This window comes from Mustela nivalis, assembly GCF_964662115.1.
Source record: "Mustela nivalis genome assembly, chromosome: 1".
In the NCBI taxonomy this organism is placed as follows: Eukaryota; Metazoa; Chordata; class Mammalia; order Carnivora; family Mustelidae; genus Mustela; species Mustela nivalis.
The window spans coordinates 119315553-119330300 of NC_139020.1; the positions used below are offsets into that span (position 1 = coordinate 119315553).

General features: G+C 41.8%; 1 protein-coding gene across 2 annotated transcripts in view; it reads right to left on the reverse strand.

The window, feature by feature from the left end:
* The window catches only part of CASR (calcium sensing receptor), a 75544-nt gene extending 63674 nt beyond the window's left edge, over positions 1-11870 (reverse strand). The window contains exon 1 of one of the 2 annotated variants that reach the window (XM_082740330.1): positions 11686-11870. The gene's annotated coding sequence lies outside the window, so the exon portion shown is untranslated. The remainder of the gene's footprint in view (positions 1-11685) is intronic. The other variant, XM_082740331.1, reaches the window with a different exon arrangement.
* Positions 11871-14748: the final 2878 nt, after the last annotated feature.

Consider the following 14748-nt stretch of genomic DNA (forward strand, 5'->3'; position numbering starts at 1 on the left):
TTACTATGTCATGAACACATTTATATGCCACTGAATATTCTTTTTCCAAATAATTTATAATGACTACTTGGTATTTCATTACCTCTGTGTATCATAGTTAATTCCCTTCTGTTGGACATGGAACATATTTCAAATTTTTCATATTATGAATATTGCCTCCCTAACCTTCCTTAGGGTTAAATCTTCGCACTTATTAATTATTCTTTCCTTAGTATAAATTCAGGCATGGGAATTGCTAGATTAAAAGAAAAGAACATTTTAAAAGCTTATAATATTGTTGCCAAATTGCCTTCAAATAAGGGTGTTTCCATTTATACTGTCAAGGTAATACACAAGTGAGCTTTTGGCAAAATCATCATATTTTTTTTTAATTTATTTTCAGCGTAACAGTATTCATTGTTTTTGCACCACACCCAGTGCTCTATGCAATCCATATCCTCGCCAATACCCACCACCTGGTTCCCCCAACCTCCCACCCCCCGCCCCTTCAAAACCCTCAGATTGTTTTTCAGAGTCCGAAGAATGGAACAAAGCTCCCAGAAACTAAATTTTGACTATGGGCTTTGGAATTATGTGACATAGGTTTGAATCTAGGCTGGTTCAACTAACTGGCCATGAGCCCTCAGGCAAGCCATTTAACCTCACTAAACCTCAGTTTTTTCATTGTATTGGGATAATACCTAACTAAAGTTTTTGATGGCATTAAACAAAGCAAGGTATAAAAATGCTTAGCGCAATGTCTAATACATTATGAACACTAAAGAAACAGTAAATGGTATTCCTTAGAATTTTTTTTCTTATGGTTTCATATTGAAAGCTACCAACAATAGCACATGGAATGAGGCGCCACAGAGAAGGAATTCAGATTACATGGGATACTAAAGGAAAGCATCAGGGCTACCACAAAACCACCTCATTAATGTGGGTCAGAAAAAGAGCCTTCTTCAATTAGAAAATGAACTGACTCTACAATTATGTCCTAGTGGTGTCATTTTCGCATCATAGCTGCACCAGGCTACAACACAAACAAATGAGCACTCTCCTACTGATGGGCAGGGAGGAACGAAAGCGCTATGGGAAAGCTCACCCCTTTGTTAGGAGGCCCCAGCTGCTCGGCAGACTCCTCCTTCCAAGGAGATAATGACAAGTTCTGGGAAAATTATAAAAGGAAGATTTTAAGCCCTGACATGTGTAAGCTGACCTAGCAGGTTGATAGCACCACTCAAGCAATAACAGGAATAGTGACCTCAAAAAGAAGGAGGAAGGCAGGCATGGAAAGAGGAAGGGAAGGAAAGGAGAAGGGAGGGGAGAAAATAACCAAAGTGTGCAGACCAAATGAATGGGTCCCACCATACTGGCCTAATAGATTTCATTGGGGGGGGGGGGGGAGTAGCTCCACAGATGTACAAACTGAGAGCAGGCAGTTGAGAACTCCTGACACACTTGGGTAAAGACATTCAATGAAGGATGAATGGAATTAGGAAGTAAAATAATGGAAATGGAATTTGAGGAAATATGGAAGGAGAGGAGGGTGTCTGGAAACCCTCAAAAAGAACCAGGTGTTACAGGGCATTGCTAGTGCTTCTCTGCCAAACACAGGGTCTCATAGAAAAGTTCCTTCTCATGATACTATGGAACAACAGGGTACACTAGCAAGTCATCCATAGCTGACACGCAAGGGAGGGGAAAGAGGGTTAAGGTTGGCTTATTTTTTGACTTCTTGTTAATGTGTCTTGATTTCACCAAATTAGGAAGGGATAAGGTAGAAACGGAGGATAGGAAAGGAGAAGAATAGGAAGGAGGGTGTGGGTAAGGGAAGCAATCAGTCCCCACAATAGCTACTCCACAAGGGATCCAAAGATGCAGGAGATGGGCCCTGCTTTTGAAGAGTTTCAAATTCAGTTAGAAAGACAAAAATCCCTTAATATGAAAATGCAAACACATATGATAAATATCAAGTAGGAACATAAGTTGTGGTGAGTTTTTGGCTGTGGGCAGGTGTAGCTGAGAAAGCTTCCTGGTATAGAAGACCCGCATGGGATCTGGATAGACGATGATGAGAGAGGAGGCTCTCGACTGGGGACTTGGCAGGAGCTAGGCAGCTGAGGAAGGACTGAGAAGCCATGTTGACTGGAGACCTGGTGACATGTACCACCAGGGACAGGACAGTGAAATGGAAAGGGTCTGGGCTTTGGGGCCAAGAGGACTTATTCTTCTCACTTACTAGGAGTCCTAGTACCTCAGTTTTCTCACCTCTAAAATGAGGATGGTTGAAAGGATGAAAAAAATACTATGAATTAAGCACTACACAGTTACTGGAGCATCGTAAGTGCTTGGAAATTGATATAAAATTTTAGTATATGACTACTTCTGGAGATAAAAGCGCAGCATAGGAAGGAGAGGATAGGAGAACAGTAACATAAAAAACAAGTTGAAGATTTCTAGAAACCTAAGTGTTCAAATAAGAAAGGTACAATGTAAAGGAAGATTAAAAATTAACGACGGAATGGATCCAAGCAAGGCTACCTAAAGTGTGGTCCTTGGATCAGCATCCCCAGTATCACCTTGGGAACTGGTGAGAATTACAGACATTTGGCTCTACTCCAGAGCTACTTAATCAGAATTTCTGTGGGGGTGGAACTCAGCAATCTACATGTGAAGAATATTCCCATCCTTAAAGTTTAAAAGTCCTGGGCTGGAGGAATTGGAAAAATTTCTTGGCCAAGAGATTGGCTCAAAGTAGATACACCTGAATCCAGTTAGCTTTGACCTTAAAGTTAATCTTTCCACAAGCGCATGAAGGTTATTAATGTATAAAGAACTTTAGAGATTCTGCATGAAATGTAAAACTATGGGAAATGATTAAGATAGATGATGGTTACAGAATATGGGTACAGTAAGTGGGATTAGGTTATGTCAGTTTATGTCAGTTCATTTATGCTTTGTTGGTAATAAAGTTATAAAAAAACATTAGCCCCAAAGGTTTTCAGGGCCTTGAGGATTTTGGAGTTGTAAATGATATTGATTCATTTAAACCACAAAACAAGCCTATGTCGTAGGTACCCTTGTCATCCTCTTTGTGTAGATGAGAAAAGTAGGGCATGGAGAGGTTTCCAAGGTTACAGGCTAATATGTGGCAGAGCAGAATTTGAACCCAGGTGGTGAGACTCTAGAATCCATGTTTTTAGCTGCTAGACTATGTTGCTTTCCCCCCGCCCCCGACTATAACTGATATAACCATTCCTTTTCTATTGGACATATAGGTTGTCTCTAGCATTTCACTTTCATAAATAAACTCTGTAGAGGACCTCTTCAGATATAAGACTCTAACCATATTCCTGATATTTTGTTTAGGACGGAGTCCCAGAAACTGAAATCCTTGGTCAAGGTCCACTTTTAAGACAATTTTAAGACAATTGTTTTCCAGATAATGTGTTACGAGGGTAGCCATTTCATCCCACTCCACCTATATTATCTTTAAAGTCTTAGTATCTTTAATAAATAAACTAGCATACCATTTTTAAAAATTCTTATTTCTCTTATTCATGTAAAGTTAAAATATTTGTATATACCCACCAACCACATGCTTTTCTTTATTTGAAAACTGTTAAATCCTTTGCCCACTTTTTTGAAACCACAGTTTTAATGTTCTTTCTATTAAATTCTATGTGCTCTTTAGATACTGAAACTTTAAACCTTTTGGCATATTTGGCCTGATTTGTTTTAGTTTGTTTTCCTTTTAATTATGACTTTTATACATAGTATTTTATTTTATTTTTTTTTTAATTTTATTTATTTATTTGACAAAGAGAGATCACAAGTAGGCAGAGAGGCAGGCAGAAAGAGAGGAAGGGAAGCAGGCCCCTGCTGAGCAGAGAGCCTGATGTGGGACTCGATCCCAGGACCCTGAGATCATGACCTGAGCTGAAGGCAGTGGCTTAACCCACTGAGCCACCCAGGCGCCCCTATACATAGTATTTTAAATGTTTAAGTAATAAAGTCTATTAATATTTTCCTTCATGATTCTCTGCTACTTTCACATTTAAAAAGAATTTCCTCATCCCCATAATAAATCCTCTTTTCCTCCTCACACGTCCAAAAAGAAACTTTCCAAACTTCAAGTTTAGCTTGAAATTACAATTTGAGGGAGTATATTTACAGTAAGAAGTTCACTTCTTCAGAAAACTGTAAGAGCTATGTGTGTTCACTTTTGCCAATAGATATCCATGGAGTTGAGTTCCATGAAACCTGCATACAATCAAGAGACAGCTAGTGGGAAGAGTCGAGGGCTGGAAATAAATGTACTCAGGAACGTTAATCCTCTTTGTCATCTATAGTCGTGTTTTCTCTGGCAAGTCATTCCACCTTTCAGTGCCCTGTTTTTCTCATTTGTAAGATGATGATGCCTATCTTGTGCATCTCCCTTATTGACCTCCTGAGATGTTCTGAGGATCATATGAGTTAATATTAGGAAAGTGCTTTATCACCACTGAGTGCTATAGCAGTCTACATCTTGAGATTCGTTCCTTCATTCAGCTCCTCCAATGGACTCTGGGGTTTCAACACCGAATAAGACCTGTTATCTGTGCTGGATAAGGTTGAACAATGAGTGTTAGCTCTTTTAGGTCTTTTAACAACCAATGAGTGGGTGAAATGAGGTGGTTGAAATGGGTGAAGGGCTTCAAAGGGTACAAACTTCCAGTTATAAAAATAAGTCACAGGGATGTCATGAACAGCATGGTGACTGTAGTGCATATTTGAAAGTTGCTAAGAGAGTAGATCTTAGTTCTCATCACAAGAAAAAATTGTTCATGGTGATGGATATTAACTAGACTTATTGTGGTGATCATTTTGCAGTATATGCAAATATCAAATCATTATGTTGTATACTTGAAACTAATATAATGTATCTCAATTATAACTAAATAAAAAACCCCAACGAGGTAGGTGATATTAATAATAATAATAAAAATAAATAATCCCAGTTTATAGATAAGGAAACTGGAGCACAGAGAGGTTAAATAACTCACCCAAGGTCACACAGCTAGAAAGCTGTAGAGCTGGGACACAGGCCCAGGCAGTGTAACTCCAAAGTCTGGACTTTAAGCCATGAGGCTGTGCTGCTTCCCAAAAGATGAAGGTGATAATTAGATAACTGCAGAGTGAAACTTTATTTGGAATATTTTCATTTTTAAGAATAAAGAAAGGGAAGGCCATATGGCCTCCTCACTACCTTTATCTCTTGAACTCTCCATTGACAAACAGTGCTAAAGCGCTCCCTTCGATAGGGGTTTGCAGTATAGGGAGGGGCCGACTAGGATCCTGACCTGAAGGAGCTCTGATGGACTGGGGGTCTGAAGCTGTGGTAAAGAACCTTGGTCTGATGGTTCCACTCTCACTGGCTCTCTCTGATCAGCTGGCACGTCCCCTCCTCTCCCTACCCATCATCCCCCACAAGGGCTACCAGACTGGAGATCTGGGTATCAAGACTGGCCTATCTGAGTGAGTAGAGCTAACTGAATGCCTGACATGCAGCTAGAGCTCAACCAATGCTGTGGAACTAAACTAAAGGCTTATGTCGAATTACAAAAAATTTAGAATGACCAAATGGAGGACATGATAATTTTTTCAACCATCAACTTCCATTAAGAGGAGAAAAACAACTTTTCTCCTAAGGACGACAGCTCACAATTATTGTTGGGGGGTGGGGGAAACAATAAGAGTGTCTTTGAGCCTGCTTCTTTCTTTCTACATGAAAAACAGCAAGTAAACAAGAAACATGCTTGTTAGGAACTCCACCAACAAAAGACATGGGAGGAAGAAGTCAAATCACTTCACTTTCTTACTGTTAGTAATTTTGCTTGTATGCATGTGAAAGACTTGTTGAAAGAGTAGCTAAAATTAGTTTTCTCCCTGCGGGTATCACATTACCTTTGCCCCCATCATACCGATAAGCATTTCCCCAGGGTGGAGGAAAACAGGTTTCCACCCCAGTTCCTAGGGAAAAAAATCAATTATAGATGAGAAACACATAAAAGCCAATTAATTCAGGTTACTTAACCTAAGAAATCATCATTCTTCCTGCTTTATCAGTGTAAGGAAAGATCTCAGACAGGAGCTGAGCCAAAGCATGTGGACCAGTTAAGCGGCTACCATATGCCAGGCATTGTGGTAAGCACTTTCCCTATATAGTTCATGTAAACCTCACAACCACCCTTTCAAGGAGACATCCTCCATTTTACAGATATCTAAAGGAATACCCCCCAGTAAAAACTGGGGCTCAGAGAGGTGAGGTATGCTGCCCAGAGTCACAGAGATGGACAGTCCACTTTTATCCAAATTCTAGACCGTCTAGTGTAGAGGCAGACCTTATTTTTTCTCATTTTACACTTTACCACTCACTCATTGGCCCTGCCTAATTATAATGTCTGTACATTTCTGTGGCTTCAAGTAATGATACAGTTGTTCAAGCAAGTGAATCCAACACTCAGTCAGCATTTCCTAGGATCCACGTTTGGGGGAAACAGGCACAAAATTCCCAGCAACAGTCCACCAAGCACTACCACACACATCTGGATAATTTTCCATCTTATGAAATGGATGATGTGGTTAGCAAGACTACATTGCATTATAAAATAGGGATGATCTAAATCCCCTGATTCTCACTGGCTTTAATAGAGGCACCTTAGCTTGTGCATATTGAACTGTGAGAGGGCATTTGAGAAAAAAAGAGAAAAAATTCAATCAGGTTAGTGTCAGGCAAGAGTGAAAAACAAAACTACCAGGCATGAGTGAGTGTTGTATGTGCCACTTTATGACAGTGGCAAATGGATGAGATCTAATGTTCACTCACCTTGAACTAAAAGCCTCCCAGAGATGAGAGAGACAGAGAGAGAGAGAGAGAGGGAGATAATGGCTTTTATTTGTTCTGGATCAACTAAGCCTTCCTGACATTATTTTATGTTGTAACATAGAAGTTGTCAAGGAGTCTTCTCAATTACAAAGACAGGGTTTTTTTTTTTTTGTTGTTGTTGTTGTTGTTCCAATCATTAAGTTCTCTGCACAGAAGCACATCCTAGATACCTGATCTCTAGTCCTTGTGGATACCTGGTTTCCTTTTGTTATCCTAAAGTCATTTAGATGACAAAACCAAAAAATGACAGACTAGAATCCTACTCCCCACAAGTAATGAGTAATTGAGTTTTGTGGACTTTACAAAACTTGCAGACATCTCAAGCTTTGGTTCCTTTTCTCCATGGCCACTGCCACAGCCACCATGGTTCAGGCTATCATCATCATCATCTGAATGGGTATAATTTCTGTAAGTGGTTTCTCTGTTCCAAACTTGTCCCCCCTTTAACTCAGCATCCTTATGCAGCCAGAATGATTATGGTCTAAATAAAAACGCTCATTAAGTCACTCCTCTACTTAAAACCCTATAGTGGCTTCCTTTGTATTAGGATAAATAATGAAGAAAAAAAGCACGCCAATAATAACTAGATACATAATCTGTACTGGGTACTACATGATTTATCCTCAGTTCTTGCAAGAACCCAATAAGGGAGATGCAACCTTCATTACCATTACTTATTGAGGTCAAGATACTTAACCAAAGCCTCACAGCTAGAAAGTGACAGAGCTGTGACTCAAACTTGGGTATGTGTGCTTTCACTGTGCACATTTTAAAACCGGCAACTATCCATGTGATGGCACGCTGGTTCTCCATGACCTGGTCTGCTCACCACTCCAGCCTCAGCCCTTCATGAGCTCCTTTTTGCTCTTTATGCTTCAGCTCTTTGAGCCACTTGCATGTCCTAGACCTTGGCATGCTGTTCCACACTTCTGTTTTTGTTTGTTTTTCCACACAAATCCCTTCTTTTATAATGCCCTCTTTCCTTTGTTTATCTGAGGAATGTCTCATCTTTCAAGATTCATCTCAAGTGTTAACTCATCCCTGAACCTTTCCTCAACTTCTCCTCTCCTTGGTGAAATAGACCCCTTGGCTCCCTGTGTATCACGTTCCTTAATTATGCTTTCATTACGGCAACCACAGCGCTTTCCCATCCTTACATGAGTAAGTATGAGTCCCCCGTCTTAAACGTCTATGAATTCCTTACATGCTGGGACTATATCTTACTAATCCATTTTATCCATAGTATCTAGCACAGTGCTGGGCACATAGAAGATTTACAGCAAATATTGTTGGATGAATGAAAATATTTGTTCACATGTGAAGTATGTTGCTTGATCAGAGCATCCCACGTTAATACATTGTGAAATTTATATTGCTTTTACTTAGAGCATCAATGCAATTAGTAATTGTTTTTCTTTACTAAAGGACTGAATATGAAACTCTGAAGAGGTACTTGCAGCTTTAGAGTAACTGAACATTTTGACATCCTACCAATAACAGCAGTGGGTAAGAGTGGAGAGAAGATACTGTAGTCTATCTGCCACACTTCTTTTCACTGGGAAAGTGATAACAATGAGTTGTCATGTACAAGTCAAATTTGGTATGGCAGATACATGCATATCTATGTTAGCAATGGGAATATAGATCATTTGTTTTTGAACCATAATGCACATATTTTATTATGCATAGTAAAATAAACAGATAAGAATGAAATTAAACACTTCATTTAAAAGCATGAGTAACAGCAATGGAAAACCATGACCAACTTAAGACAGCACAGATGATACTGTGACAGCAAGGAATCCTTTTCCAGAATTTCAGAAATGCTAGTTCTACATGTATACACATGCTGTATGGCAAACACTACGTGGCAGCCAGACTTCTTGATTACTAGCAGCCAAATGCAATATCAGCTGATACACTCTGCTCCTATCTCAAAACCGTATATATCTTCAATATTTCCACCTACTCTGGAATCTCAGCTGAAGGGAAACCTCCTTGAGAAACCCTTCCTTGGTCTTGCAATACAATCTGTATACACCCTCAAAGAACTTTACTTCTTTATTTTAGGGAACTTGTTTTAATTTGTAATTACATATTCAATACTTTGTTATTTTATTAACAGTTGCTTCCCTGATGCATCTATAAGCTCCAGGAGATCAGAGATCTTTCTTTATTTTTTCACCATTTTTTCCTCCAGTGACTGACACATAGCCAGATACTCTATAAACATTATGAATGAATGAATGAATGAATGAATGAATGAATCAATCAATCATTGCCATGTTCTCTTAAGAATTATACCTCATTTCTTATGAGACTCAAGCTGGTAGTCAATTTATTCCTCCTCATTATTTCCCTACTCTACCACAAGGATCAGTCCTTATTTTCAAATCTCCCTTACTCACCTCCATTCAAAAAGGCTTCTTATGGGGCACCTGGGTGGCTCAGTGTATTAAGCCTCTGCCCTCAGCTCAGGTTATGATCTCAGGGTCTTGGGATCGAGCCCCATATTGGGCTCTCTGCTCAGCGGGGAGCTTGCTTCCCCCACTCTCTCTGCCTGCCTCTCTGCCTACTTGTGATCTCTCTCTCTGTCAAATAAAGAAATAAAATCTTTTAAAAAAAAAGTCTCCTTACAAGTGCAGCTTCTCCCCAACCTGAACTTTCTGACACGTGTGGGATCCAGGTCTAGGTAATGCAACATGAATAAAATGAACAAAATAAAGGAAATGTAGTGACTTAGAGTACTTATTAGGGTATTTTATTTACTTTATTATTTTTTAAAAGATTTATATATTTATTTCAGAGAGAGAGAGAAAGCAGGATGGAGGGGGAGAAGGAGAGGGAGAGAGGGTCTTAAGAAGACACTGTCCAGGGCACCAGGGTGGCTCAATGGGTTAAAGCCCCTGCCTTTGGCTCAGGTGATGATCCCAGAGTCCTGGGTTCGAAACCCGAATAGGGTTCTCTGCTCAGCAGGGAGCCTGCTTCCTCCTCTCTCTCTCTCTGCCTGCCTCTCTGCCTGCTTGTGATCTCTATCTGTCAAATAAATAAATAAAACCTTAAAAAAAAAAAAAAAAGATACTGCCCTGAGCACAGAGCCTGACTAGGGGTTCCATCCCACAACACTGAGGTTATGACCTAACCTGAAACCAAGACTCGACCACTTAACTGACTGTGCCACCCAGGTGCCCCCTATTAGGTTATTTTAAACACTACATAACTTCTAAAAAAGCCTATTAGTTCTTAAAAATAATTCAAACTACTTCTATTTTGTCAAATAGATAAAAATGGGTTTATTTGCTGATTTTTTTTCATTTCTCAATACATTTTGGCCTTGCCTAGTAAAAGCGTTGGAACAGAGTTGATTGTGCTGATTGTTAGCAAGAAGTTACACCACATGTGTGGTCACATAGCAAAATTATCTGGAGATTATTTCTAAATGCCAGGGCCCTATGCTTCAGGATTCTTCTCTTCGCAAGAATCTTGGCCTGCTCCTCCCTTCCTACTTCTGTGTTCCTCTCTAACCCTTCTTCTACATCTCTCCCCACCACCTCCCCACCTCCGTTGTCTGCCACAAAGCTATGTCCCTGAGCCCCTTCACAAGTATAAAACATCCATCTTTTGAGGTTCTTTTGGAGGAAGAATCCTCTGCCTGCCACTCTGTTGGGCCTGGGTGGAGAAGGGAGAAGCTACTAAGAGCCATAATTGGCAAAACTGTGTTTTCAGGAATAGGAACTCCTGAGGTGTTAATTCCTGGAAATCAAGCGCATTTTAGGAAATATCCTTCATCAATTCCCCTCAGTACCAGACTCTACTTAAGTCACACTTGGAAATTCTAGTTTAAGGAAAAGAACATACTTTAGCACTCATCATGGACTCTTCCCTAAGGCTGGGAGAGTTAAGGAAAGTAAATGAAGTGTCCTCTCAGTAGTGGGCTCCCTACCCCAAAGGGCTACCCCAGTGAAAGACTTTGAAGACAGCAGGGGCTGTGCCAGTGGGGAACACTGGCGATTATGAGATGCAGGCAGTGGCAGTGATGTCATTTTCTTCTGGTACTTTCTTTAGGCAGGAGGTAGGATAAAGAATCAAAAGGAGGGGACAGAGCAAGAATAAGAGAGGACATGAGTTAAAAAAAAAAAAAAGCTACAAAGTGGAAGACAAGATTTTTGCAATGTTTGATTTTAAAAACCAAGTGCATGTGTTATCTGTTAAAATTACAGTTTTAAAATAACCTAAAAAATAATAAATGACCACCTACTGTCTGGTACCTTTTATTTTTCTCCACAGGGAATGTGGCAGCTGGTGATCAGGTCTGACACCTTAATTTGGTGCCACAGAGGCAGTGTCCTCAAGGCACCTGGAGGCTTTGGCTAAAGAGGCTGGATGCTGACACGGTGGCCCTCCCTTTCCATTGCGAACATACTAGAAAGCTGCCCGGTCCCTTGTTAAGACACAGGGAAAGGGAGTTCTTTCTGACAACGCCACAGGCAGAAACAAGGCGCAGGCATAGCACACTACCCACAGCCCGTGTGTTGGTACGCACTCCCGTTCAACCCAAAGGGCGACCCCCAGCAGCTTCTGCGGGTAACTGAACAGTCGGTCCTGCTCCTGAAGTCTTTGGTCTTGACTTCCCGCAAGCCACGCACCCGGTGTTCCCGGGGTTGAGCTGCTCCGACGGGCGCCCTTCGTTTGCTCCTGAGCCCATGCGGTCCCTGGACCCCGCCACTGCCCATCCTGCATTGTGGCACTTTCCGCCCGCCCCCCTCGCGTACCTTGGTCCTACCTGCAGCCCTGGCCCCAGCTCTCTCACCAGGGGCAGCGCCGGCCCGTTGGCTGTGGATCTACACGAAGATGGGCAGGAACTTGAGCTCAGGACGCCAGGTGGGCCCAGCAACCACGGTCTCGGTCAAGGTCTCGGAGAGGCGCCGGCTGTCAGGGCGGCCACCGCAGCCCCCGCAGACCCTCTGGGCGGCAGCCGCGGCTCGGGCCTCGGAGCTCCGCCCCTCTCCCGCTCCCCGCCCGCCTGTCCCTTGGGGATCCCAGACTGCGGAGCCCAGCTCCCTTCGGAGCCCACTCGCCCGCTGCTCCGTAACCTCGCACCCCTGGTAACCCCAGCACCCTCACGGTCTTCCCAGCCCAGATCCAGCTGCGCTAACTCCTCTGGAGCCCGGCGCCCAGGGCGCCTCTTCTCTCCCCCGGGGGCCACCCACTGGGTCTGGTTCCCGAGAACAGCGGGTCCCACGCTCAGGTCCTCCCCTGTCCTCTCCGCACCAGGAATTTCCCGGACCCCAGATCCTGCTCCCGCAGTCGGAGAGAACCCCTTCCCTCCTCCTCGAAAATGGAAAGAGGCTTTAAGACGTTGGGGGCTTGCGACTCCACTAACGTTCTCTGTGCCAACAGTGGGAAACTTTTTTTTTTTTTGTAAAAGACCAGAGAGCTACAGTAGAATAAATACAAATCCCATGCCCAAACTCTTACTCATTCTGTAAGACTCGGGTCAAGCGCTGTTTACGCTGCGAGACTTCCTCGGTGCTCGAAAACAGCTCCCTCCTTGCTTCTGTACAAGCTCCTGCTCCGAAGGACTCGAGATCCTGCTCCGCCAGATGCAGGCACCTGTAGCTTGTGGTTTCCTGCACCGACCCGACCCTGCGCTCCTGGTAGACGGGGACCGATGCCTTGCTCATTCCAGTCCGGGGCGCCTGGCATAGCGCCCGCCACCTATCAGACGCTCGAATATTTTTTCAGTAGGGAAAATTAATTTCTTTTGTAGAAAACCCGTGTTTTTCTTTTTAGCCTCAAACAACACATACCCCTTTGGGTGGGCAGTTTGCTAGCATCTATAAAGAATGACAAAAATTATTATCCCTTTGATGCAGTAATTTCATTCTTGGGGAAATTTCCAAAACAAAATAATGTTCATGTGTAGATGTTTGTAGCAAGATTATTATCTTTTTACATAAATTAATGGTAATAAAAAACACAAAAAGCAAACAAACAAAGCCAAACTGTCAACAATAGGAAATCGGTTAAATAAATTATGGGAGGATAACTTAATGAGATATTGCACAATCCTTAAAATGAAAAACATCAAGGCATGTGTGCCTCAAAATGTTTTTAGAACAAGAGGGGAATAGTTATTTTTAAAGGAAAAGATGAAGTAACTTGGTGAAGTGTTTACAAAATAACATTAAGCCAAAAGAGTAAAAAGTTGCATAGTTACTAAGCTTAACAACTTCAAGTAAAAAAATCAAATTTCTTCTCTGTAAAATGGGGCTAACACCTTGAGGGATTCTTGGAGTATTAAATGTAGTTAAGTATTTGGGGGAAATGCCGGATACATAGTGGTTACTCCACAAAAAGTTTCCATTTTCTTGGTTTAAAGGAGCATAGACTCAATGTAATCTCTCAAATACATCCTCATCACAGCCAACTTCTGCCCATTAATTTACTTCCCCTCGAAGGCAGCATAAGGGGAGTTGCATAAATGTTCAAGCACCAGGATAAAGTGAAGAGGAGAATCTAGTTAATAAGAATAAATGCCAAGCCCTCCTTCAGGCCCAAATGCCCAGCAATGCAAGTTCATAGTGGGGGATTTGGCTCAGCAGGCGTCCATATCAAGATGTCTGGAAGATTGTAGTTGGCTACAAGCACAATGTAGTCAGTGCCCAAAAGCTGAAATAATTCCACCCCAAAACTGAATAACACTGCAGCCTTGGGCTGAATTAATACTTTTCTGTGATCAACTCACACCTGGGCATAACGTTTAAATGTCTTTAAGACATTTAAGCTCTTCACTCTGAAGAGCTTTTATTACATTTTAAAGAAGAAGAAACTGAAGCTTATAGCAGTTAGGAGGTGGCAGAAGCATGACCTGAAATCTGAGTAGTTTGACCACAGTCAAACCCTTTGCCAGTGAGTTCCAGTGTGTACATCTCCCACCCGGGATGTAGTAGATGGCTTTGAGTGGTATACAGGTGAGGAAATTAAATAACAGTGGATCACATGGTGAAAGAAGTTCTGTCCTTTTCAGTTCTCTCCACTCTATAGATTATGCCTAAAGAAGAACAATCGTTTTTGTGATTCTTTGTCTTTACATTTCTCTAGCACTTGCTAATCTGTTTTTAACAAAGAGAAAGCCTGCCTCAGGCTCAACACCTTTGCTAGGCAACAGTTCCTAAGTAGAATTTAATATCATTGCTTTTGCTTCCTTCTGATATTATTCCTTACACTGTTAATTTCTGACTGATACAGGTTTTCCACTTACAAGATATTGTAGCTTTCATTTAAGGTAAATTTACTTACCTAAGAAAATTGGGTAACCCCAAAGAAAGATATTAAAGAATGAATAAGACCAGTGCTATTTGGATATGGTAGAAATGGCCAAATGATGAAGGTGGTAACAGATGCCTAACCTTTGGGAAATCCTGCCTCACACTCCGTTATGACCAGTGGATGAAATGTATGGTGGGACAGGTTTCAGTTCAAAAGGAACGGGAACTTTTTTTTTTAAATTTTTTAAAATATTTCAGTTATTTATTTGACAGACAGAGATCACAAGTAGGCAGAGAGGCAGACAGAGAGAGAGGAGGAAGCAAGCTCCCCGCTGAGCAGAGATCCCGACGTGGGGCTCGATCCCAGGACTCTGGGATCATGACCGGAGCCTAAGGCAGAGGCTTTAACCTACTGAGCCACCCAGGCACCCCGAACGGAAACTTTCTGACAATCAGAGCTGGGTGAGAAGATTTGAAAGGGCTGCCATGGCAATATTTACCACATTGCGCTCCCTTCGGGAACTGAAGCGGAATTTAGATGACTGCTTGTCACTAGTGATGGCA